Source organism: Lissotriton vulgaris, chromosome 4_1, assembly GCF_964263255.1.
Source record: "Lissotriton vulgaris chromosome 4_1, aLisVul1.2, whole genome shotgun sequence".
In the NCBI taxonomy this organism is placed as follows: domain Eukaryota; kingdom Metazoa; phylum Chordata; class Amphibia; order Caudata; family Salamandridae; genus Lissotriton; species Lissotriton vulgaris.
This window is the reverse complement of record NC_141691.1, coordinates 325599927-325623795: the sequence shown is the minus strand read 5'-3', so window position 1 is coordinate 325623795 and position 23869 is coordinate 325599927.

Below are 23869 nucleotides of genomic sequence, written 5' to 3'. Positions count from 1 at the left end.
TTAAAAATAGATACGCTGCGCTCTGGAAACTTTTCCCAATAAACACTTGCATATATAGGAAATGCTGCAGTCCAATGTTCAATAGCTAATGGAACTCTTGGACGCTTTGCAAGCTCATATTCTTCCTCCTTAGAACCCTCCTTGGATCGTACTTCACGATGAAGGAGTTTCAGTATTTCCACGTATTCCCCCTTCCAAATGCGTTCCTTTGTAGACAACATTAAATGAGCGCCCAAAGGTTTAGTAACACCCATGTAAGGCAATATTTTAATCTTCAATTCCTTGCTGTCAAGAGGCTCCTTAACGCCTCCAGTAGCCTCAGTATTTGTACTACTTTCAACTTTGCCCCCTGCAGACCCAAAAGCTTAATCCATGCCCACAGCAGTATCTTTCACATACCTCCCTTTCAATAACCTCCCTTCACCAACCCCAGCAAAAACCAACCACCTCCGTCCCCACAGACACCATCGCAGGTTTGGCCTGTGTAACTGTCTTCTCACCTGGCAACAAAGAAACAGCTCTTACAGATTCCGCCCGTGTTGCTGAAACATCAAGCGTATGCCGCCCTCGAGGAGCCCTGACTGGTGGGCCGCGCTCTCGTCTCTCCTGAACTGGCCTTGATACTTTCTGGTTCTGAAAAACACTACGAGATACATTAAAGGGCTCCCCCCCATCCACCTCATGCAATTCACCTTCTTCAGGAGTATCTTCGTCATAATCCAAAACCACAGCCTCCATATCAGGAGGGAAAGCAACACTTCGGGTCTTACCCAATCCTTCATCAACAACATTACTCTTAAAGTGATGAGAAGATCCTCCTGGTGGGGGAGCAGACTGTACTCGCCTGTACCTCCCCGAGCGTTCACTCTGTAGCTCCATAGCCAATGGTAAGGTAGAACACCTAGACCTGCTATTCGGCGGGGCCAGCGTACATGTGCTGACCGCGACGGGCTCCCTCGGTGGAACAGAAACGGCCTCGCTAGGCGCTCTCCTCACTTCACCTCAGCGAAGCTGGGCTGGGCCGCGCCCTACTGAGTCTGGACCGCCGCACCTATCCCTCTCCTGTAAAGAAAAAGTTTGGACTAGTGTGCTGGGTTCCCTAACAACAACACCTGACCCAAGCTCTGGCCGCTGGAATACCACAGAACCCACTGACCTCCCCTGCAACCTATCAAGTGACAATCCCCTACCAAAACTTCTCAGTGGCACCTCCCTCACCGGAGAAGCACCTACCACATCCTCTTCATCACTCCAATCCAATCTAGTATCGGAAACCGCCACAGAATCACCTCTATGCAAGAACCCCTCCGGCATTGCCTGTGCCTCAACCTCCCTGTGTGCGCCATCATGGCCCGCAAGCCCATGACCAAAACTGTTGAAACCAGAGTGATGTGCCTCCAAATGGGGGCCACCTGTACCCTCTGACCAATGAGGAACAGACCTATAAGACCCTTGTAATGCAAAACTAACTGCCTGCCCCAAACCCCTACCATATTGAGGAAGTGGACCAGGCATCACATCATCAAAAGCAACCTAATTCAAATTCTGCCAATCCCCCCCAGATCTAGTGGTCACTGGCCCTCCCATCCCTACCCTACCCTCACATTGAAGAGAAAAACATGACTTGCTGGCAGCCCTTGCATCCAAAAATTCACCAACCCCTCCCCCACTAGAAGTGTGCAGCTCTAAATCTTGAAAACCACCAAACTGGCCCACAACGCTGCCATGAGAGGGAAAAACATCAGGAACCAATTGATGTGCACCACCATGAACAAACTACTCTGGGCTGCTATTAGTGACCCACCAGCCCCAAATGACATGCCCTCAGCATCCAAAATGACTTCAGGACTAAAACCCCCTTCACTCATTTGTGCCCACTCCCCTTCCACCTAGAACTCCCCACCACAGATAATGCAACTGTCTGGGAAGCAGGGGTAGAGAACAACAAAGGGCTACCCACATTACCTTGCTCATCATAAAGCGCAATCCTGGCATCATTATCAGAATACACTTGACCTCTTTGAAAATCAAACTCTCCATGCCCCCCTGCCCCACCTGTCCCTTGAGTGACAATGCTACTCGCTCCCATGAGCTGTGTCTCAGCTACCAATTGCCTCACAGGATTTAATAAAGGCTCAGATGACTGCAAAAACCCTCGACCTACACCCTGCCCATCACCCAGCTGCAGAGAACCTCTCCGTGCAGCACCTTTTTAAATGCCTGCAACCGGCCCAGAAAAACGCTCCAGGACAGGGTCAGAGGCGGAGCGCTTCTTGCTCCCTCTCTGCCCCCCCCCGTTTGGCCACAGGCTTCGACGAAAGCGCTTCCACATGCCTCGCCTGCGCGCGAGGCGCCAACCCCGCCTGCTCCTCAACCGGCACTTCAGCCGGTCCCCCGACTGCCGCAGAAACACAAGAAAGAACGCCAGGCAGTACAAAAACCTCCCCGCTCCCTGCAACAGCGCACGCTGACTCAGGAGGGGCCAGCTTCCTAGTGCGAGACCGGCCCCTCTCACTCACCTGACCCGCCCGCTGTTTTTTCGGGGAAGAGCACGCTGCAACCACCGCAGCTACACCGGCAGGGGAAGCGCCGGCCCCACGCCGACCAATAAATCAAGTCGTCCAGCCTCCGATAACAGACGTATTGCCTCGAGGACACGAAAATCTTCCATAGTAAAGCCAATGATAAAACGCTAGGCTTAAAGACAAAAATTCACTAAATGCCACAATATTAATACAAGGAGAAAAACTTTTAACTATCTAACCTCCCAGACACCAGGTCACCAAACCTAAAATGGTGGCTGGGAGGCGGTGTCACGGACCTAAATAGCCAGGCTACCAAAGGCTACCAAAAATAGCCCAAAACAATCTAGAATGTTCTGGGCTTCAACCCCTACCCCCCACGCAGCCCTCCCAAACGCCCGGGGGGGACCTCCCTGGGTCGGCTGCCCCCCCCCCCCCAAGCCCACCTTGGGGCTGGAGGCTCGACTGTGGTCTGCTCTGCATTCTACAAGGCGGCTGGCCGGCTTGGAGAAAATTGCAGCTGAGCCCTGTTAGCGGAGACGGACTCCAGGTGAGAAACAAATGGTTGAGATCGGGACCCATGCGGGCCCCAGCAGAGCAGCCAATTAACCTGTCAGAGGTGAGGAGTTCAAAGGGACGTCCCAAGTGGAGTGGGGGGGAGGGGGGAGGGGAGGGAGGGAAGGCCTGGTAGGCCAATTGGAGATCGGGAGTAGTGCGGCAGTGACCGTGCTGAACAGGGAAGCCCCAAGCCAGACCAGAGTCCTATGGCATCGGCCAGAGAATCGACTGGCGCCCGGATCCACTCCGCGGCCGACGGGGATCTCTGCAGCTGGCTTTGCGGATCGGTGACGAGCGACGTAGTAAAGCCTGGGCCAGGGGTGGCCTTTGGGGCAGCGAGGGCCGGGCACCAACAGAGGAGTTGGAGTGGAGAGCTCTGGTGCCCCGAGCAGCACAGCGGCGCATTGAGCAGCTGCATCGGCTGGCTCCCACAGGCCTGGAGAATGGAAGTCAGGCCGCTAGGGAAGCAGCCCATCCTTGGTAGCAGCGGAGAGGCCGGCAGCCCCCGCTGACCTCCGCATTGCACAGGGGAGACCAGAGGCTCCATTGAGCCCAGGCAGATGCAACGCCAGGATGGGCTGCAGCGGCGGGGCTCAGGAAGCACCAACGTAGCCGGGTGCAGCCGGTGAGAGGAAAAGGCACTGCCATCAACGCCTTAGTGACTCATCAGATGGCAAGGAGCAGAGGGAGACAGGGCCCAGCAGTCACAGCGTGGGCGAGGACGAGGTGAGTCCTGGACCACACACATGCATGCCACAGCATGCGATAGTGCAGATTCCACGGAGGCTGGCAACATAGAAGGCCTCCCCCAGAAGGGGCAAAGTCCATTAACCGTGCGTAGCCCCAACAACAACAAGGGTGCCGCGGCAGCTCTCACCGGCGCTGGGCTGTCCGGGTGGGATAGCGGCCAAGTGGGTCGACTGGCGTGTGCACGCCTGAACACGGAAGGTGAAAGGCTACTATGCGTAGGCCACTGCATAGAGACTGGCGGAGGCCGCTGGCCATCCACAGAGGCCAGGCAGCTGGGGAGAGGCGTGTATGCCATGCAGCGGCAATTGAGCCTTGTTTGGCACCACAACGCGGTTTCAGGAGACCTGCGGAGCCAGGGCGCCTAGCTAAGCTTTTTTAAAGGCGGCCCTCTCTGACTTCCTGAGTGTGCAGGAGAGGTGGTTACTTATTAGGGGAGACCTCAATTTAGTCATGGATTCAAACCAAAGATACACTCAAACATGGGAACTGTCACCTGAGAGAAAAACCTGGTTACACACCCAAGGGCTAATGGACTTGTGGCGAACGGCCCATCCACACTCCAAGCAATTTTCTTTCAATTCACACGCCCACAGGTCATACGCGAGGTTGGACTACATGCTAGGTACCACAGAACTTCAACACCTGGTCCAGGACATAGATATAGTACCAGCAGCACTCTCAGACCACGACGCAGTGACGGTGACTCTTGGGGTGCCTCAACCACGGAACAGACCCGGGGGTTGGAGACTACAGGAAAGCATGCTATATAGACCGGAGGTGGAATTTCAGATTCCTAAATGCATCACAGACTAACTCGAGCTGAACGATTCCCTTGACATATCCCTGGCCACTCTATGGGGGCATTAAAAGCAGTGTTGTGCGGGGAACTGATTGTGATATCAGCTGCCGAAAACAAGGAGTGTAAGATTAAAAGAGAGCAGCTAACGGTTCAAGTTCTGGAACTAGAGAGGTTACACAGCAGGACAGGGGCACCTAGGGTTTGGTGACAGTTGAAGGCGGCACAGGCCCAACTGGCAGGCCTTGACTTAGACAGGGCTGAATATGCAGCGCTAAGGCTAAAACATTCATACTACATTAGGAGGGACAAAACGGGGCGTATGCTGGCAAGCGAATTACGGGCTTGCACATGGGGAAAGTAGAGGGCAGCGACGAAAAAATCGCAAAGGTCTTTCCGGCATTCTATGCCGAGCTACATCGTAGAGATACCCCACCTAGTTACCACATAACCACCTACCTACAAGGCACACACACGACTGTGCTGAACCCAGGGAATACAAAATCTTTAGAAGCCCAAATCAGAGTGGAGGATGTGGTAGGGACAAATTCTCGCCTCAAACTCATAAAAAACACCAGGACCGGATGGCTTCTCGGCTGGATTTTCCAAATCCTTCTGCCAGGTTCTATCTCCCGTTTTGATGCGCCTTTTTAATTCCTTCACGGGCCCAGGGGCAATCCTGTTGGATATGTTGACAGCCTTCATTGTAGTATTGCCAAAACCAGGGAAGGATAAAACGCTTTGTGGCTCCTATTACCCGGTCTCACTCTTGAACGTAGATTTGAAACTATTTATGGGTATATTAGCAGCCCGCTTGGGTCACCTCATGCGGGGCATCATAGAACTGGACCAATCCGGCTTTATCCAAAAGAGGCAAAGCAGTGATAGCACCAAACGCATCCTCCACCTGGTCGATAAAGCCCGCTGTACTAACATAAATGCTCTTCTATCAGTGTATGCCGAGAAGGCATTCGATCGGGTGGACTGGGACTACTTAGACCAGACTCTGGTACATTTTCGGCCAAGGGGAAAGGTTCAGGGCATGGGTGTTGAGCTGTTACAATGCGCCCACTGTTGTTATTAGGGTCAATGGGGTCTCATCCTACCCCTTTGAGATCCAACGGGGGGACGCGACAGGGATGCCCACTGTCGCCCCTCCTTTTTGCCTTCTGCATCGAGCCGTTGGCCCAGAGGATCAGGGACAACCCCACACTTCTGGATATTCCATTTGGGGGGGGGGGGAAGCACACGATTAACCTTTATACCAATGACATCATTGCATCCCTGGAAACACCTGACCAATTGGTCCCGGCATTTCTACAGGAACTTTGGTAAGATCTTGAGATTTAAAGTCAATTTGAGGAAAGCAATGGTTCTTTGGCTGAACCAACCGGGAACAATCTCTATGTCGGAGGGTGCACCTATAAGGGGATACAAGTCGTGACCTCTATGCTGTATCTTGGAATTGAACTGGCCCCATCAGTGGTACAAACAATCAAGTTAAATTACTCCAAATTAACCACTCAGATCACCACAGAGCTGCAACACTGAAGATACCACCCATTGTCCCTCCTGGGAAGAATAGTAGCGATCAAAATGTCCCTCCTCCCCAAAGCACTATATCTTTTTCAGACAATCCCACGGTGGCCCCCGCCGGGTACTCTCCAGAAATTACAGCAGGGGATACAACACTTTGTTTGGTTGGGGGCACGACCTTGGATGGGAAAAGAATTGGGCTACCTTCGGCCTGACAAGGGAGGATTAGGAATTCCATGTCTCCTGGAATACTTCAGGGCAACGCAGCTCTGGTACTTCGTGGAATGGCATCGGAAAAGAAGTGGCTGTTCCAAGATAGAGCACTAGCGAAACTCTACCTCTGGAAAGTTCCTTTCCTCAAACGCACAGATAGGCCCTTGAATCTAAAGGGATCACCCATCACACACACTACTCCAGGTCTGTGATGTAAATGTAAATGTGTTTGTATTTATATAGCGCCTTCTACCCAGAGGTCTCGTAGCGCTGTATTCATACCGCTGTGGAACCCTTCCTGGCTTTTCTATGAGATGTCCACTCCTGGGCACCCCCAAGGTGAAGCCAGGCTTCCAAGCGCTGCTGGGGCCGTTGTGGAGATTAAGCAAGCTATTGCCCAGAGTCACAGAGTGGGACCCATTATTAGACTAGGCACCGAGGCGAGAATTATCAGGTCCGGGGACATTGAGTCCAAGAGCTGCCAAGGCGGGAATTGAATCCTGGTCCCGGGCCAGACCTCTGCATCAGGGTCTGCCGCTCTAACCATTGACTACTTGTTGTGTTGGATTCGTATTTACAAGGAAGCCTGGATTGGCGCATGTTGATACGCAAAGTTTCCTAAAACGCAATTTGTTACATATGTGGACAAAAGTGAAAGTAAAGATGAAAATAAGACAAAACATTTTGATCAAAATATGGATTAACATTTAACATGGACAAACGGATTAAACATGAGTTGGATCTAGTATCCTATAGATGCAGTGCATCTTGGAGTGGAGCGTGACTTTTGCGCTCCCCACAGTTTATGCTTATGTAAAGTGCATGATGGCGAGGCACAATCCAGTTTGCACGCAAAGGACAAAGTAGTTTAAATAAATTTGGACTCAATTGAATATACTAAGTAACATGGTGTGCAGACCACCTCATTCATTGCTCTAACCATTGAGCCACGCTTCTAAAAAATAAAAAGGGACTGTCGTCTTTTCCCTCACCCATGACTCCTATGTTTGACAATAGGGACTTTACACCGGGGCTAGAGGAAGGGGTGTTTTCCGAGTGGAGGGGTACTAATAGCAGCTGGGCCTGATAGTCTTCCACAGGCGCTCTTCAGAATTCCGATTTGTAGGCACAGCATTCTGGATTCTATTATTTCCACTGTTCACGCCTGGCACAACCTACGAAACAGACAGCCTGGCGCCATTTTGTATTCTCCTTTGACCCCTTTGGAATGGTACACATGGATTCCTTCTACAATGACAGCGGTATCTCCCAGGCTATGAGCGCAGTCAACGTCAATGTCGTAGGCCACTTATTTCAGGGGGGGGACTCCGTAACTGTGAACAGCTGTCGGTGGGTGGCCTTTCTCCCACACCCTTGGTGCGGTTCCAGTATTTAAGACTTTGGCATGCCCTGAAATCTCTCTTGGGGAGCTCCCTGCAGGTGCCTTCTAAGGGTCCCCGTTCTCTCTTACATTATCAAGACCCTCTCACCCCCAAAATTGATTTCCAAAATATATAACTGTTGGACTTGGCCCTTCTGGCAGGTTCACCCCTGAACTTTTTGCCTTTTAATGTTACATAGTTATAGTGATTTCTGGTATTTGCGCACTTTGACACTTTGTCCCAGTGTAAAGTGCAGGCGCTCTCTGAGTGCGTGTGTGAGAATGGCCTGCCCTCCCATAGGAATGCATGGGGGATATGGGTGTCCATGGTAGTTCCTGATGTGTGGGGAGTGCAGGGGCGAGTTTGGTATGTGCGGACTCGTGAGATTGAATGCTGTGCAATGATGTGCGCGGATTTATTGTGTCTGGTGTGGAAGTGCCACTTCTAGAAGTTGGCATGTGTATGCAGTTCATGTGAATTGACTGTCTGGTTGTGATTGGCTGGAGCTGGCTGGTGTGCCTGGCTCCAGGAGTCAGGATGGGTCTGCCCCAGTGGTGAATGGAGAGATCTGCAGGTTGATGGGAGGGAGGAGTGCACCTGGGACCGGAATAGGGCTGGACCTTCCCTCCACAATGTTGATCCCCCCCTGTGGTGTGTCTGATGTCCCTGACCTACCCTGTGAATAGGCAGAGGGGCTGAGCAAAACAAAGTGCTCAAGAACCAGTTGCGTCTGGTTCGCCCCTTGCCTGCACCTTTGGTAACAAAGGAAATGGTGTATAAAAAGAGGCTGTGACCTCATGGAAAATGTTCTTGTTCCTGACTTGAATGCACCAGGGGTGTGCTGCTGCTGGGGCCCAGGGGAAGGCTTGCCTCCCTGGGCCATGCCCAGCCCTGGATGCCTGCAGTTCTTGCTGGATCCTAACAGGAGGGGGCTTGCTGTTGGTGGGGCCAAGGAGGGACCGCCATGGCGGCTGTCTCCTTGCTGGAGTGCCATGTGTGCTGGCCCCTGGGCCCTGCATTGCCCCTCCTGATGCCCAGGACTGCTGGGACCTCCTGCTTCTTTTCTTGGCCCCCAGAATATGAGGCTGCCTTTGGGGGCCCTGGGAGCGCTGAGATTTGGCTCCAAAAGGAACCCTGGAGCTTGGCAGCGCTATGCTGCCGTTTTCCCTGAAGAGATTCCCTGGGGTGGGGATCCCCCTGAAATGGCTCCCCTATGGGTGCCCACCCCGCTTATTTAATTATTTTTATTTACGGGTACCCACCCCGTTTATAGGAGCCTTAGCGGGTGCCCACCCCGCTTCTACGTTTTGTTTTAGTACCAAGGGTGCCCACCCCTCCTTTCTGCCCAAAAAATCACCGCCGCCGCTCTCGTGCCGAAAACAGGAAGTCAGGAACTGTAGTGCCTGACACTGGGCGGGACTTCTGGTTTTGAAGGGAAGTCCCGCACGCCGCCACGCTCTGTTATAACGGTGATGGATCAAGCCCTGATCTTTGGACTGGGTAAGAGTGGTCTGCTTAATTCAGACACTCTGTTCATCACCACCCCCTTTTCTGAATCGTTTTTGGCCACTATAGGTGTGGCAGGGTATACTCAGACATGAGTCCCTTTCTCACTGCACCATCAGGATTCAAGCAAGCCGGGCCGAAGAAGGCTGAAATGCCAGAAACCGGTCCCCGGTAGCTTGTCTCCTTTCTGGTGAAGAATTGGCTTGGTAGTTTAGTCTGCCCTGTTCCCATGATGCACTGGGCCAGGGACAGACTGATTTGCATATAGCCAGGTTCTGAGCTGGGATGGTGCAGTGAGATAAATAACGGTGATGGATCAAGCCCTGATCTTTGGACTGGGTAAGAGTGGTCTGCTTAATTCAGACACTATGTTCATCACCACCTCCTTTTCTGAAGCGCTCTGTTCGGAAGCTGCCCAGAAGGAGATGGCGGCCCGGAGCCTCGAGGGCTCTACACTAAGTCCCGGTCCCAAGATGGGGACCGGGTGAAGTAGGCGACGTGGGGCTCCCATGAGTAGGAAAGCCCCGTGCTGTGAGGAGGATAGGCCTCCCGGAGCCTTGCAGGCTCCTTCCAGAAGTCCCGGTCCCAGAAGGAGGGACCGGGAGAAACAAGTCGACCGCCGCAGGAGCAGCAGCGTGAGGTCTGCGGAGGGGGCGCGAGGCACATTGCCGGTGCCTGCCCCCGCCGCCTCCCAGTGGAGAGAAGCCAGGAGCCTGGTAAGGAGGGGGCCCGGGGTTGTCCCCTTTTGTTCTTCGAGCGGCCCCACTTGACAGTGGGCCGCTCCAACGTTGGTTAGCCCCCACTAACCCAGGCCCAGAGGGGCCCGTGGTCTCATGTTGTGTGCCCCAGTGTGGGGGCAAGGTTATTTCTAGAGGCTGACTGGCTCCTAGGGGCCCATTCCTGTATCACTCCTACGTTTGGGGGCATGTTGTTTGTTCAAGGAGCCCAGGTGGCTCCCTCGCCCCCCATTAGTTGACCGACCCATGCGTGGCTCCAGCGACTGCCATAATGATGTAGAAGACCCCAGGGGGGTCCCGAGGGCCAGAGGGGCCCGTGTTCTTGCCCCTGAGGGCCACAGTGAGTCCCAGAGCTAGAGTGCTCCACCGTTCTGCGCAGTTTTAATTTCTAGAGCCTAGAAGGCTCCCACGTGTGGCGGCTTTGTTCTGGAGGGCTAGTGAGAGCCCCTGTCACAGTTTTGAGTTCCCAGCTGCCCAGCGAGTAGTGGGCAGCTGCACCGTTTAGGTTTTCCTTTCTAGGGACATGTCTTTGGACTCAGGAGTGAGTCGCACTCCTTCGCCCCTACCTTGGCCTTCCACAGCTGCGCAGCACTTAGTGCCAGCTGCAGCGTTTAGGCCCTGTTCTTGTCCTCAGCTGCCCAGCAAGTAGTGGACAGCTGCCACGTTTAGGTTTTGGCACAGTGGTGCAACCTGGACCTTGATGTGATTTATGTGCTAATGCTTTGGGTGTTAGGAAATGTACTGTGTGTAGTATGTTTTGCGCACCATGTGCGTGATGCCTCTAGATATGATGTATGCATAGGAGGTTGTTTTACCTGTTTAGGTTTATGTTAAGGAGATTGTACTTCCCTGTGTGATTTACGCCCCTAGTGTAAGGTTTTACTTAGGTGGTGAGGGTCTAATGTAGTTAGACTGATGGGATACTATGTATGATGGATTTCATGGCACAGACTGTTGCAAGTGCAGTGATTATCAGTGTTTACTGACTGTAGGTTCTATGACCTATTTTTACTTGTATGTTTACGATCTAGTTCACCTTGGCCAAGTTATCTATTTTTACTTAGTGCTGATGCTGACAGTGGTCCATGTGGCCCTGTCAGGTGTACATAATCCCTTGTAAATATTGCCCATGCCAGTTGGCACAATGTATATGGTGTGATTACTATCTGATGTGTTTTGATAATACAAAGGCTATTTTTGGATTACCCATGTGTGGAGTTCCTTTTGTGGTGGGCCTTGAATGTTGTTGCTGGTGGGTGCGTGCGCAAATGCTTTGCACATTGCCTCCGGGATCAGCCTTACTGCTCGTGTCACATTGCCAAGGGGGTGAGCAGGGGTTATCTTTGCAGTGTAACTTCCTTGCCCTAACTAGAGTGGTAGTTTCTGCCTGGCTTTGGCGCAAGCCTCAGCCAACCAGAAATCCCATTTCTAACAATAACTCAGCGCAAGCGAACAGATCAGTACTGTTCTCTAAGCCTAGACATGCTTGGCTGGGGGACTTGGGCCGGGTTCTCGAGGGCAAAGAATGGCAATATTGCTGCGAGATGCCTAAGAAGATCTCAATGAATGGTAGGCATCGCCTAATAAATTTTAAATACATTAATAGAGTATATTACACTCCAGAGCGTCTACATGGATATGGTTTGCGTGAGTCTGCTTCCTGCTCTCGGGACCGGACCCAAATGCAGACTTTATGCACCAAGCCTGGTCTTGTCCTCTTAAATCCGAGTTTTGGGGGAAGATATTTAAGTTGAACAATGATGTCACTTGCCTTACTCTATCCCAGGATTGCCATAGATTGGTGCAGAGGCCCACTCCCTACAATCGAAGAGTGGATGAGGGACATGTTCTTCTGTAATACCCAATCTGGCTCATATATGAACTTCTTCCTCCCCAATCCAAGCCACATTCTTATTGGGGCTCCTTATAACAATACTTGATAGGAAAAGAAACAGGTGAACCAGAGGGAGTCACTCTCAGAGACCCTCTTTAATGTCATCATATGTTTATGGCACATCGATCACATCACCGCAACCATGAAGAAAACCCACTCAGGAGCCCAGTGGATACAAGGAGCCGCCCTCAACTGGATCCCATCCTTTCTCTCCGGCAGAACCCAGAGGATCAGACTCCAGCTCTTCCTCTCCCAACCCACCCACATCAACTGCGGAGTACCCCAAGGATCATCGCTCAGCCCCATGCTCTTCAACATCTACATGGCCCCCCTCGCTGCCATCATCAGACAGCATGGGCTCAGCATTGTATCCTATGCCGACGACACCCAGCTCATCCTCTCACTCAAGAAGAACGCCAAATGCACCAGACTCTGCTTCCAGGAGGGAATGAAGAACGTGGCAGCCTGGATGAAAGACAGCTGCTTTAAGCTCAACTCAGAGAAGACCGTGGTCCTCATCCTCAGACCCTGCACCTCTGCCTGGGACAACACCTGGTGTGCCCCCCCACCCTCATGAACCCACCCACCCACCCCTACAGACCAGGCATGTAACCTCAGCATCATCTTTGACTCCTCCCTCTCCATGAACCGCCAGATCAACGCCGTTGCGTCCACTAGTTTCAACTACCTGCACATGCTTCGTAAGACCTTCAAGTGGATCCCCCGACTGCAGAAGGACCGTCACCCACGCTCTCATAGCCAGTAGACTGGACTATGGCAACGCCCAATACACCAGAATCAACAGAGCTCTACTATACAAACTCCAAACCATCCATAATGCCACGGCCAGACTCGTCCTCTGGGCACTGCGTTACGAACACATGACCCAACACCTACAAGACCTCCACTGGCTCCCTGTTGAGAAGAGGGTCACTTTCAAGCTCCTCACCTACGCCTACAAATCTCTCAACAACATCGGACCCAAATACCTCAACAAGAGATTATCCTTCCATGTACCCAAGAGGAACCTCCGCTCTGCCGACCTTGCCCTGGCAGAGGTCCCCGCATCCGCAGAAACAGAACAGGTGTGAGAGCCTTCTCCTACATCGCGGCCAAGACCTGGAACAAACTCCCTGTGAACCTCAGACGCTCCCTGGCCCTGCAAATGTTCAGTAAGGACCTAAAGACCTGGCTTTTCGATTGATCCGAATCAGCTGCCGCCCCAAGCGCCTCGAGACCCTCACAGGTGAGTAGCACGCTCTATAAACCCCTGATTGATTGATTGATTGATTGATATGGGAGGTTGTTTGCTGCTTAATTTTCTTCCTTGGATATGTAAATCTTGTTGTTGCAAGGGGGAACGTATGTTTCATTGCCTTATCTTCGATGATTTTTTCTCTCCCGAATGTCTTTACAGATCATGATGCACTTCTGTCATTTTGTAATAGTTCTGTGCTTGCCAAATTCTCCTGTACTGTTTGCTTGATGTTTCAAATTTCATTGTTTTATGTTATAAAATCAATAAAGAATTTTTTTGAAATCAATATCCTTTTCCTATGCGCTAGGCTGCAATGTGGAATTAAGAAACATTAAAAGTTTACACCGAATTGGCTTGATGCTCTCTAAAAATTTGCCAATTGAGAAAACTATAATTGGGGCTGTGTCAGCTCTACAAATTCTTACTGCTACCATGTTGTGGCAGACAACTAAGAAATGGCATAGAGGAACTATCCAGCACCTTCTCTGCTTATAGCATTTTGAACATAAAAACAGTACATGCTCTGTCATTTCCTCAGCCTCTCCACATGCAGGGCAGGAATTCGAACCCCTGTGATTGGTTTTCCACTTGGAGGTGGCACTTGCTAAAGGTAAGGTGACCAACCTAAATCTGATGTACAATGCTTTTAGGGTCTATTTCATCCATGTAATTCTCTAGAGAGGGGAATGGCTTGAATTCTAGTTAAGATTCGGTCTGTTTCCCTAATCCCACCTGGTGGAGTAGTTCAGACCCTACCTAAGCCCAGTACAACGCCTTCAGAGGTATTATTTCGAGAGGGGAAATCGAACGTGGATCTGTCCAGTACTTTTGCAAGCCTCGTGTGTAGCATTTCTGTTTCACAAAAGCCAGCCACTGGAGCTTTCTCCCAGCCAGGGACTTTCCAAAGCATCTTAAAAGCCCGGTCTGTAATTAGCCAACTCGGGGGTCGACCAGACTCAAAATCAGTACAAGGTTGGTTTGAGTCGAATTAGTTGGGCAATGGGCCGGATTCCTAAGTCAAGTTTAAAGACTAAAGGGGTGCTTTTGGAGGATTTTAAGTACCATTCTCAAAATGTTTTTCTCTGCCAATTCCAGTGTGTCTAGGTTAACATGACCCCACAATTCTGCATCGTAGATGCCTGCAGCAACGGCTTCGGCCCTCCATGCTTCAAGGATTGGAGAGACTGGATGGATAGAGGAATTATTTGCAAATTTTAGTAATGCTGCAGCCCTGTGTTTCAGAATGAAGGAGCTTTTGGTAACTTGATTTACCCAGGAATTTGTACTCGACAAAAGAATATAGATGTACTCAAATTCAGGCACGCTCAAACCATTTCTCCTCAAGGAATAATGGGGCATATTATCAAGGACAGGTGTTAAAATTATCGCTGTTTTATCGGCAGGAAACTGCTGATAAAACGGCGATAATGGGCTTGACAATACGCCCTTGTTAATTGCCATAGAAGCCCATGTTCTGATGTTAACAAGGTGCTTCTATGGTAATTAACAAGGGCGTATTATCAAGCCATTTATCGTCGTTTTATCTGCAGTTTCCTGCCGATAAAACAGCTATAATTTTAACACCGGTTCTTGATAATATGCCCCATTGTTCCTATAAAGACTCTGCGCGGATGAATGGTCTTGAATTTGGTTTTACTCTCATTTATCATAAGGCCTTTGTCTAAACAAAAGAGACTAAACTTGCTCAGGAGGCTCTCTGGGCCTTTGACATCGATAGCATATCAACTGCGAACAACAAGGCTGGAATCTTAGGCTTCCCAAGAACTGGAGAGTCGTTGTCACAAGCCATGAAGTAGTCTATATATCCATAGATGAATAACAGAAACAATGTAGGGGTTAGTACACAGCTGTGCCGGGCTCCTTTACTAACCCCAAGTGGACCAGTTGATTCCCGATCGGGGTCTCATCAGACCTGAGCAAAATTATTGTGGTGAAGGCCTATGATGATGGTTAGAAGGTGTTCAGGAAGCCCCATTTCAGTAATGGTTCTCATTCTATCCCTGAGGACCATGTCAAATGTCGCTTTAAGACCTACAAAGGCAGCATATAGATTACCACCCCCCAAAACCACCTAACCAGCTGGAACCTAAAAACCTGATCAACCGTACTGGTCTTGGGGCGGAAGCCAGCCTGAAATTGAATCAGGATTTTGCTTTCTTCAATCCAAGAGAGCAAGCAGTCCAATATAATTTTACAAACATTTTCTTACTTGAGTCAATAAGACTAATTGGCCGGTAATTTGCTGGCTGGATCCAGTTTTTATTCTTTTTTTGTGCATGGAAATAATCTCTGTCCCCTTCCATGACTTGGGGATAGCTACACCTGCCAGAATGGCATTAAAAATGAAGGTGTGGTATGGAACCCAGAAGGATGGTTATGAGGAAAAGAGGTCCGCTGTGATTCAGTCCAGCCCAGTCCAGTCCAGCCCAGCCCTGGGGCCTTCCCTGTTTACTGGTAAATGATGGCAGATTTAACCTCAAAGTTGTGGGTTCTGCCTCAAAGAAAGAATCTGCATTAGCGTGGGATAGTTGCATTGTACTAACTGGGGATTGGCCACTCTAGTTTTGAGACTCACAGTTTGTAAGTTGAAAAGAACAACTATATAAGGTTTTAAAGTGAGTCATGTGGCAGAATGTGAGATTCTGGTTTCATCCTGGTGGACGTTGTGCCATGGGAAATTACATGCCAAAAAAAACTTTTGTTTCCCATGTCGAGAAGGTATCATTCATATACACAATACTTGCCTTATTATTCTCACAAAATCCTGCTTCCCTTGCCAGGTGTAAAAACGAAGTTAATGAAATGCTCAAGGGACAACCTGGAGCCCTGTGGTTTCTGAGCCTAATCGAGGCATGAAAGGTTGCAAGCATCTTCAGTGTTAGATGAAGCTTCAGCTAATATAAAACCACATCTTCATTTTATCCATAGGTGGTACTTTCAGGATTACATATTTTGGGCCCGATTGACAGAATGAACTTAAGACGCAATCCTAAACTTACTACTATTTTGGTATTTACAGAATGCACTTACTCTTTTTGGCATTCACAGAATGAAGTTACTACTTTTGGTATTCACAGAAGTTTGGATTTTGTCTTAAGACAAACTTAAGACAGACTTAAGATAGACTTAAGACAGACTTAAGATAGACTTAAGACAAACGTAAGACAGACTTAAGAAAGACTTAAGACAGACTTAAGACAAAATCCTAACTTAAGTCTGTCTTAAGTCTATCTTAAGTCTGTCTTAAGTTTGTCTTAAGACAAAATCCTAACTTCTGTGAATACCAAAAGTAGTAAGTTCATTCTGTGAATGCCAAAAGTAGTAAGTGCATTCTGTGAATACCAAAATAGTAGTAAGTTTAGGATTGAGTCTTAAGTTCATTCTGTGAATCGAGCCCATAGACCCCAATGCTGCATTACATAGGAGTATACGAACATGATACAGACAGATTTTAAGTTTATCACAGCTGCTAAACACTCAGTTGCACAAGCGGCAGCAGAAAGCTTCTCTGTTGCCATATATTCTTACAGAGAAGCAATCAGAAGAAGATATTGTTTTTCATGAGACACTTATGGAACATATTAAAGATCCATGTCCAAAGATATTTTCCAATTTTTGTAGCTAGTGCTTCCTCTATGAAGTGTAAGCTTGCACCATCTGATCCACCTGATTTGTCGACTCATCAGTCATGGAAAGTTTGTTAGTTCTACTTCAGGTTAAAGCTCCAGTTCAGTAGATGCTATGGATAGGGAGTTCAATAAATTGGAATCCTTTGGCAATACATATTTGCACTGGGCAGCGTCACAGTGTCTTCTTTGAATGCCGTTTGCTTTCAAGTTATGGTGATGTACTGTTCACTGTTGGTTCACAATCCAATTTTATTTATTGTTTCAGCTAACAGCCTTGCAATATTAAAAAAAACATGCGATATAAAAAATAAATGTATATACACAACAATCTATTAACAAATTAATCCAAAACATTAAAATAAAATAGATGAGATGCTAAGAGTACACATTTCTATCAAAGGCATACAACTTGAAAAAAGATATCTTTTTTAATGCAATAAAGTGCAAGTGCAGTGAAGCAATGCAAGTGCACATTACCATCGGAGGCAACATCCCAAGAGAGAGAACAACATATGAGTTATTGTCAGTTAAAATGCATAAGAACATTTTGGAGTTATTTTCTTTCCAGGTGTAAACAGTCTGCCAACACACTTAAGGAGATGAAGTGCAGTGTATACAAACGGTACAGAATTGTGCAATTTATGCAAAAGCTAGCAGCTTGTTCCATTATGGGAGACGCTCCGGTTCACTGAGCCTATCTATGCATATGCCTAGTGTGCAAGGCAACTCTCTCAAGCAAGCAAGACAACGTACCCCAAAAATAGGACGCTATGAAGGTTATCACATACATATCATCTGGTTTAATACATAGCGCTGTTGCTGGTTTAACACGTCTAAACTAATCATACTTAAAATAGGCGAGGGGCCACCTCTGCCCTGTAGAATCATATTTTGTGCAAAACAGATTAAAGTGGTTTCAATTGTCCAGACCACCGAAGCTACAATCACAGCAGTTTTATCTACCGTTGAGGATATGTATACATATGAGAAAATCCCTGGTCGGGAGGATACCCAACCAGAATGTTTGGTACAGTGTGCGCTTCAATTCACGGTACAGCACATCCAAATATTCTGAGCATGGGAAGCCATAGATGTTACTGAAATAATTCCTTGTGGTAAAACCTGGCTTCAACTCCCGGCATTTTTTATCTGCATGTATTCATGATTGCGTTTTGTTAATCAAATCTACAGTATCTTGTCCGATTCTACGAGGTGCTTCTAACAAGGACATCATCTGTAGCTCATTTAAAAACAATTGTACATGGGACGACCTCAGGATTTCTTACCAGTCTAACCCAGTAGAGAACTGGCCTGAGGGCAACAATTTCTGATATATAGTGGTATAATTTAGCTCTGCATAAAACGCCGCTAGAGGGGTGCCAAGACCAAGCCCCAACAAGGTTCGGAGGAAGGTATTCTCAGCTACTTGGAGTGGGCGGGCGTTCACAAACCACCACAGTTCCGCACCATACATTGCAGGTGCCACTGCCCTTTGCTTACATATTTGCAAAATAACACTGATACTTCTAGCACCAGCCTTATGCCTAAACTTTAAAACTACTCCAGCCAATGTTCTCAAAACTAGCGTAGCCTTCTCAATTTGGCTACCCCTGCGCAAATTCTGAGAATCGGATTCCCAAATAGTCAAACTGCTTAACAGTTTCCAGAGGGTATACCTTCAACCAAAGGCTTTTGATTTAAACAGGGAGAGGGCCATACTCTTTGTTTTGCTACCATTAATGTTCAACGACTTCTTGTTGCAATACTCCACAAAGTGTTAGAAACTTATGGGCAGCGTTTTCTCTTCGTGCCATCAGTAATGTGTCATCCGTGTATAATAATATTGGCACCTGCATCCCGGTTACAGAGGGGATATCTATGGGTTCTTCCATCAAATAATCAGCTAAATCAATTAAGACAAGCATTTGCAATGCGATAGGTCTCGCATTATTAAAGTTTGAGCTACTGGCATTGCTAAATAATGCAACACCAATAGCTCAAACTTTAATAATGCGAGAACTATTGATATATATATATATATATATATATATATATTTAGAAAAAAACGTCCTTTGATGCTTCAAAAAGGAAACAGAACGGACTCCACTTCAATATGTGCTTCAGTTCTTTTATTTAGTGCTTCTTGACGCCACGACGCATTTCGGGCTACTTGATCACATGACGTTGTATAAGTTGAGGCCCAGATTTTGTGTTGGGGTTGTGTCAATATTTTGTCACAACACCAATGCAAATTCTAATTTGTTAAATACTGTAATGCGCTCAAATGTACTCGATAGAACTGCTCAACATATGCAAGGTCTTAAGATTTGATGCTAATTCCTGTGATGTGATGGGTTGTGAAGCCACTTCTGTGATGCCATATGCAATGTCACATGCCGTGATGTCACACGCTGTGATGTCACATCCATTCTGCCTAACTTGGCGAGTCCACCCACTTCTTTTTTTTTTTTTTAGAACTTGAGCCCTGAGGGAAAATAAAAATCACAGTGTAGAACATGTTTAAAAAAAAGTTTCACACATAAAACGGCGTTACATACTGGGTACTTGCAGCGTTTAAAAACACAAAAACGAAGTGACAGGTCCATAAAAGCAAATTAAACCATATCCGATGCAGTACATTTTGAGACCCATCAGTTGTGTGGCCAATTAAAATAATGCATAAAAAAGACAAATGAGATGCAGACCGTAGAATATCCGCAGTAGTGAGGAAAAAATGTATTGTTTTTATAATAGCTAGAGCGTACTGCGCCACGTTGCCTGCAAGTCCTCGCCTTCCGGCGTATAAGTGAGCGGGCGGCTTGTCTGCACGCTGCTGCCTGTCAATCAATCAATCAATCAAGACACTTATAAAGCGCACTACATACCCGTTAGGGTCTCAAGGCGCTGGGAGGGGAGGGGTGCTGCTACTGATCAAAGAGCCAGGTCTTGAGGAGTCTTCTGAAGGCCAGTAGGTCTTTTGTCTGCCGTAGTTTTGTGGGGAGGGTGTTCCAGGTCTTGGCGGCGAGGTGGGAGAAGGATCTGCCGCCGGCGGTCGTTCTTCGGATGCGAGGGACTGTGGCGAGGGCAAGGCCTGCGGAGCCGAGCTGGCGGGTGGAGTGTAGAAGCTGAGTTGTCTGTTGGGGTATGCTGGGCCGGTGTTGTGGAGAGCTTTGTGCGCATGGAGGAGGAGCTTGAAAGTGACCCTCTTGTTGAAAGGAAGCCAGTGCAGGTCTCTCAGGTGGGGGGTGATGTGGCTGCGGCGGGGGATGTCGAAGATCAGGCGTGCTGAGGCGTTCTGGATGCATTGCAGCCGTCTTAGAAGCTTGGCTGACGTTCCTGCATAGAGAGCGTTTCCGTAGTCCAGCCTGCTGGTGACGAGGGCCTGGGTGACTGTTTTTCTCGGTTCGGTGGGGATCCACTTGAAGATCCTGCGGAGCATTCAGAGGGTGTTGAAGCAGGATGAGGAGACGGCGTTGACCTGCTTAGTCATGGAGACGGTGGCGTCGAGGATGACCCCTAGGTTGCGTGCGTGGTCGGTGGGTGTCGGTGCTGTTCCCAGTGTTGTCAGCCACCAGGAGTCTTCCCAGGCTGAGGTGGTGGGGCCGAAGATGAGGACCTCCGTCTTGTCTGAGTTCAGCTTCAGTCGGCTGTTCTTCATCCATTCAGCGACGTCCTTCATTCCTTCGCGGAGGTTGGTTTTGGCGGCGTGAGGGTCTTTAGTGAGGGAGATAATCAGCTGGGTGTCGTCGGCGTAGGAGATGATGTTGAGGTTGTGCTGTCGGGTGACGTGGGCGAAGGGTGCCATGTAGAAATAAGAGCCCTGGGGTATGCTGCAGATGATCTCGGTGACTTTGGAGCGGAAGGGGGGGAGGCGGACCTCTGAGATCTGCCGGAGAGGAACAATGGGGTCCAGTCCAGGGCCTTCTCTTGGATTCCGGCGTCGTGTAAGCGTGTTCGTAGTGTGTTGTGGCAGACCGTGTCGAAGGCGGCTGACAGGTCCAGGAGGATGAGGGCCGCTGTTTCTCAGTTGTCAAGCAGGGTCCTGCTGTCATCGGTGGCGGCGATGAGGGCAGTTTCGGTGCTGTGGTTGCTGCGGAAACGGGACTGGGATGGGTCCAAGATGTTGTTCTCCTCGAGGTAGCGGGTCAGTTGTTAGTTGACGATTTTCTCGGTGACCTTCGCTGGGAATGGAAGCAGGGAGATGGGTCGGAAGTTCTTGAGGTCCTTGGGGTCCGCCTTGGGTTTCTTGAGTAAGGCGTTGATCTTGGCGTGCTTCCAGCTCTCCGGGAAGGTTGCTGTCTCATAGGAGATGTTGATTATTATCCGGAGATGAGGTGCCATGGCTGTGCTGGCTTTGTTGAATATGTGGTGAGGGCATAGGTCTAATGGTGATCTGGAGTGAATGGTGTTCATGATTTTGCTGGTGTCCTCGTCATTGACGCTGGTCCAGGATAGCAGGCGGTTGGTGCGGGTGGTAGTAGTGGTAGTAGTGGGGGTGGTGGTTGTCGGGGTGGTCGTGGCGCTGAAGCTGTCGGAAATGACAGCGATCTTGCAGTGGAAGAAGGTGGCCAGTGAGTCTCACAGGTCTTGCGAAGTCGGGATGTCATTGGTGTTGGAGCTGGGGTTGGAGAGTTCCTTCACGATGTTGAAGAGCTCTTTGCTGTTGTGTGCGTTGTTATCTAGGCGGTCCTTGAAGGAGGCCCTCTTGGCGGCTCTGATGAGTTAATGGTGTCTGCGAGTGGCGTTCTTGTGGGCTGTGTAGCTGTCCGGTGATCGTTCGTGGAGCCAGATCTCCAATTTTCTGCATGTTCCTTTGGAGGCTTGGAGGTCTTCCGTGAACCAGGTGGCATTCTTGCTAGTGCGGCTGTTGGAGGGTGTCTTGAGCGGGGCAAGGGTGTTGGTGCAGTCGTCCAGGGCCGGACTGGGAACCAGAACCGGCCCTGGCAAAGTGCTCGGCCGGCCCCCCTCTCCCCCTCCGGGAGGAGAGGCTAGGGGGGAGAGGTGCGACCGCGCTCTGTGACAGGGCCGGTTTTCGGCCGTTTTTGTTTCAGGGACGTTTTTGCAGCATAACGGCCCTGTAACAAAAACGGCCCCAGGGGCCCAAAACCGGCCCCCAACCATGCGGCCCACCGGGGGATTGCCCGGTGCCCTCAACGGCCAGTCCGGGCCTGCAGTCGTCGATCCATTGTCTGAGGTTGCGGGAGGTGGTGTTGGGATCGGTGGAGTCGGCGGGCAGGTTCTTGGTGAGGGTAGCGGTTAGCTGGTCTTCGGTGACTTTGCTACAGCAGCATCGAGGCCTCTGTTGAGTGCGTTGGTGCGCGGTGGGCTACCTGAAGGTGAAGTGGATGCAGTGGTGGTCTGTCCAGTGGGGTTCGGTGGTGTGGTTGAAGGAGACGTGTGGGCTTGCGGTGAAGATGGGGTCGAGCGTGTGTTTTATCTATGATTGCGCATTCCATTTCAAATCCGGTCTAGCGTTATACGCCTTCAAAAAGAACTGAAAGTAAATGGGACCTGCTGGGCATTCTGGGATACTGAGAAAGTTCTAGAAAGTTTTCTTAAAGGCACGGTATCCCTTTTTGAGCCACATAATGGCAGCCTAGGGGGCTTGTCTGTCCTCCCCTTCCTCTCTATCTTTCCAGAGGCTTTGTTGGTAAAAGGGGAAGTTTTTCTCTATGAAGAAAACTAGGCTAGCTGTGCTGTTTGTGGTTTTGGTGGAATGTCTAGTTGAAGTACTGGACAGTGTAGCCTGTGGATATAGGCTGCATTATCTGTCTTTATATTCTCTCTTAAGTGTCTGTGCAGGACTGCATTTTTAGACACCTTAAGCGATTATTTTTGATTGCTCTGGGGACCACGCTCATGAGCAGGACTATTCACTAGATTATGACTATAATAGAGATACCCCTTCTACAGAACTGGAGTTACTAGACAGAAACTACTCGTTCCTTGCATTACCTCTGCCCAGGTCAGGGATGAATGGCTGTCAGATTCCCCGCAGAACCAAAAGACGAAAAAAACAGCCTTTCTTCCTGAGGCAGCAAGTTTCAATTCACAGCGCACATGGCTAATGTACATATGTGATGTGAAGGTTGCGGCCCTCCAGTCAGAGGGGTGAAGGCCGGAACAGCTCACAGGAAGGAAGGGGCTGTATCCGGCATCTTGGCTCGGTGCCCACGCAGAGATTGTTGAGAAGCAAAAGATAGCTGGTGACAGCAGCGGCAGGGAAAATAATTTTAACACGTGGTCGCGCATAAACTTAAACATGCTGGAAGCCTGAAACTTCTCCTGAAGTGGCAAAAGGCACAACTAGCAAAATCAAGTTGTGCTTTTACCTCTATGCGGTGCACAGAACCTATACTGATGCTATGTAAAGCGCTCTGATACCCAATTTGGGTCAAGTGTGTGCTATATAAAACTCTGTAAAATAAAAAATATACTGTCTGTGCTATAGTACCCTGTCGGAGACCCTGATTTGATGGGGTCCTACCCAAGTGTAACCTTCAATTTTGTCATGTCACTGACCACTTTCATGCAATGACCTTCGCAAACATGCCGCAAGTTAAATGGATTTCAGAGGAAAGTTCAATACGATGGGCTGTCATTTTTTAAAAAATATTTGAGAGTTACAGGCACTGCGAAGAAGACACTCTAACCACTGAATTAGGTAGGTCTTTGATATTTAAATGTTTTCCAAAGAAGACTTCCGCCTCCAGAAAACAAGTTAGCTCCTAATATCATTGTGGGCACGGGGCAGAGACAGAGTGAAACTGTTAGGGCATTTACACTTTTTTTAAAGCTTCAATAGCCTGTGTATGCTTTCAGGAGTTTTTTTTTAATTGTTACATAGCTGGTGTATAAGACATGGGGTGAAAGCCACCCGATTTAATTCGTATTTTCAGTTTCTGTGTTAACAAATTAAACAATACACATATGGCGTGATGCCAGTTAAAATATGACCAGAGTAACTTGCATGCAGGCCGGGTGTCGGTGAGCACAATAGTGGAAGGTAGTCTGGCAGGTCGAGAGGCCAATGATGCAGCATTGAGGCTGCACAGGCCGCAGGCTGC